This window comes from Musca autumnalis, unplaced genomic scaffold (assembly GCF_047663935.1).
Source record: "Musca autumnalis isolate F117 unplaced genomic scaffold, ASM4766393v1 scaffold_2, whole genome shotgun sequence".
Taxonomy (NCBI): domain Eukaryota; kingdom Metazoa; phylum Arthropoda; class Insecta; order Diptera; family Muscidae; genus Musca; species Musca autumnalis.
This window is the reverse complement of record NW_027411755.1, coordinates 6,571,766-6,575,653: the sequence shown is the minus strand read 5'-3', so window position 1 is coordinate 6,575,653 and position 3,888 is coordinate 6,571,766.

Genomic DNA, 3,888 nt, shown 5'->3' with positions numbered 1-3,888 from the left:
GTGTGTGTGTCACTCCACAATATCCCCACCAAAATGTACCGTAAAGGTTCTTAGCAATTTTTTTTCTTCAGCATCAACAACATTTCTCTTGTGCTTGACACCAATGGTGTCTTTTCGAATATAATTTTAGTAAAGCTTTAATGTGGCACGGGGATGGCATGGTTGGTGTGCATTACCAAATGAATGCATTTCGAACCCTCCATTTGTCTTTTTCCGGCAATTTTCCCCTTGACGCATTTTTATTAAAATTAACAACCCAACAGAAGAGAGACTGAAGTAGACACCGAAGGTAAAAAAGCAACCCAGGACCTGCATCTTTTTCGCAAAATATATTTCAGCAGGGTATTGCTGGTATCAGTGATTCCTTTTCTGTTGTGTGATTAATAAATTATCTGCGTGTGAGTGTGTGTGTGCATGGAATGGTGTAACAATACCATCTTTACACACTCCACACCGTGCTTGTGTGATAATGAATAAATGAATGCCTGCCTTCCTCACTGTTGGCAGCAGAAAGGAGCATTTCACAATTGCAATGAAATGGAATGCATCTGCAGATAGATATGAACAATGTAAGTATATTGATTTGCTTTCTGCAAATTGCTATCTGCAATTAAAACGCAGGCGGAATATTGTTAATTTGTAAACGTTTTTTATTAACCAATAAATTTTGCTTCAAGGTGTGTTACACGCAGTGAGGGGCGGATTGGTTTTTTTCCCACCATCAATAATTTCTCGTAATTAATCGAATAAAAATGGTCGGATTGATTGGCCAATTAATTAAGAATACATTGTCGAAAACAATAACAGGAGGCAGGATAAATAAATTGTGTATTCAAGGATATTCAAGTGGAAAATTGTTTTAATTTTTAATAGGTAAGGAAAGAAATTATTTATGGAAATTATGCCATCTACAAGGTATAGGCTGTGTCACATGGATTAAACAGGGGATGCACAATTATAAAGAGCAAGTAGGATGTGCAAATTTAAAAGGTTATGACAGGTTCCATCAACGCTATTAGTAGAAGGTTGTTGCTTACGAATATTCTTTAAAAATCCAGGATTTCCGCAAAGTTTCTTCTTAAAAAATCTAGGATTTCCTCCAAACTTTTTGGCTTAAAAATATTCTTTGAAAATCTAGGATTTCCACCAAAGTGTTTTCTTAAAAATATTCTTTAAAAAGTCCACGTTTTGTGCCACTGTAGATGCTTAAAAAATTCTTTAAAAAAACCACGTTTTCCGGCACTGTAGATGCTTAAAAATTTTTTAAAAAATCCACGTTTTCCGGCACTGTAGATGCTTAAAAAAATTCTTTAAAAAATTCACGTTTTCCGGCACTGTGGATGCTTAAAAAAATTCTTTAAAAAATCCACGTTTTCCGGCACAGTAAATGCTTAAAAAAATTCTTTAAAAAATCCACGTTTTCCGGCACTGTAGATGCTTAAAAAATTCTTTAAAAATCCAAAAATCCAAATTTGGCAACCCTATGCCTGAGTAAACGTCTGTTCGGTTTGCAGCTGATCGCTTTTTTGTTTTTATCTTAAATATCAACTGTTGGCTTTTGTAAACAATCAAATACTTTTGTGGAAAGATTATTTTGTTCCGGCAAATTGAAATTCAAAGAATATCTAGTCAAATACTGTGGTTTCAAAATATAAATTTTTGACTGTGTTACGCAATTATTTTATTCTTTGCTATTCTGCTGTTTCTCTTTCCTTTGACTGGAAGTGCCTTGCCGTTGTTGCTGTTTTTTTTTTCTGTTATTCTTCATCTGTTGTTACTAAACAATATGCCTGCAGCGAAGAAGCAAACATTGTGTGGTAAATGTAATGAACCTGTGACTAAAAATCCAGGCGCCCCAGGTTCTATTCAGTGCAACATTTGTGATAGATGGGTGCATGGACCCTGTGCTAATTTAAGTGAAAAAGAGCTTGCTGCACTTAAGGCAATTAGAGTCAGTGCCTTTATTTGCACCACCTGTGAATCCAACCTTGATAAAAGCCGAAATAACCGTGGTGCAACTTCAGATGACATACAAAACATTAACAAGAAACTGGATTCCTTCACTGCTTTGCATCAGGGAGAGCTGGGCTCAATAAAGACGGCTATTGAAAAATTGAATGCGCAAATGACGTCCTGCCTTAATGAAATAAAAAATGATATTGCGAGATGCAATGAGACAGTTGCTGCTGTTGAAACGTCGGTTAAAGCTCTGGAGGATGAAAATAAACTCCTTAAAGCGGAAAATAATGCTTTGCACCGTAGATTGAATCGTGCGGATTTTCTTATAAGTGGATTGCCTGATGGTCTGAATGATTTGGTTGGCACTGTGATTTCTATAGCAGCTTTTTTTAAAGTGAATCTAGAACGTCGTGATGTCGGTTTATCCTGCTACATTCATAACAAGAAGCATATATTGGTGAAGCTTAACTGTGCAGAACTTCGAGATAAAATCATGCGTGAATATTTTAAGAGTCGATCCTTAAGGGTATCTGATATTCTCCCAGCTGATGGCGGAGATGTTTCGAGAAGGGTTTATTTGAATGACCACTTTTCTCCTGAGGCTAGTAGCTTGAATGCCGTCTGTAATAAGCTTCGTCGACAGAATGTTATTTCGAAGTACAAAATCATAAACGGAGATAAAGCTAGAGCGAAAATTACGCTGCCTGATGGTAAACAGATTGAACGAGATGCTTCTGGTTGTTCTTTGTTATTCACAAATCATAATTGACTGATCTATTTTCTTTATTATATACCTATTTTTTCATATTGTGAAACCTGGATACAGCTGTAGCTAGTTTACAACTTCTTTTTTACCTCTATGAGGTTTTTCAGCTGGATGCTGGTTCAATTATTTCATTCAAAGTTGTATACATATGCATATGTTGATATTTTATTTGATCTCTTTTTTTTTTAACTATGCGATGAGCTGTATTATTGATTGAATTTTTGTTTATAATGAATCGTAGTGTTTGCAAAAGATTCTCGCATTTATATTTCCTTACTTGGCTCCCCATCTGCTATGTTTTTGATGTCTTTTAACGATAATCTTGGTCCAATAGTGAGTGGTAACACCTATCTAAAAAGTTTATTGCATCCATATAAAAATAATCTTAAAATTGCTCATCTAAATTGCAGGAGCATTAAACCTACTACTAAATTTGATGAAATTAAACGTATTTTGGAAGATAGTACATTTGATATCTTTGCTATTTCTGAGACATGGCTCTCGTCTGATATATTGGATTCTGCTGTTTCTATTCCAGGCTTCAACATGTGTCGTAATGACCGTCAGATAGCAGCTAGAGGTGGTGGTGTTGGAATATATGTTTCTAAGGGTCTTCAATACAAGTATGTTTCTAAAACCTCAGTCCGACATTGTGAGTCTCTTTTCATAGAGTTGCAATTTTCTAATACTAAACTTCTTTTCGGTGTTGTTTATTTACCTTCGGGTAATGTAGATGTTTTTGAGAACCTTCACTGTGAAATGTTTGCTGAGTATACTAATATAATAACTGTTGGAGATTTCAACTGCAATTTATTTAATCCTTCGAGAGCAAACCTGTTTCGGTCACTTTGTACTGGATTGAATCTAAATATTGCTCATAACTCAATCCCTACGCACTTTGACTTACGTAGTCGGTCGACATCTCTGATTGATTTCATGTTAGTCAGTGACTGTGCTCTCTTGAGCTACTCTAATCAGGTTCAGTGTCCTGCGATTTCTGACCATGCTCTTATTTTTGCATCTCTCTCTATTAATTATAATCCTTTACCAGACTATTTTGAATTCCGCGATTTTAGGAACACTGATTGGGATGGTTTATTTTCATTCCTTGCCTCCTTTGATAGCAGTTTGATTGTAGAGTGTACGGATGTGGATGTTAAATG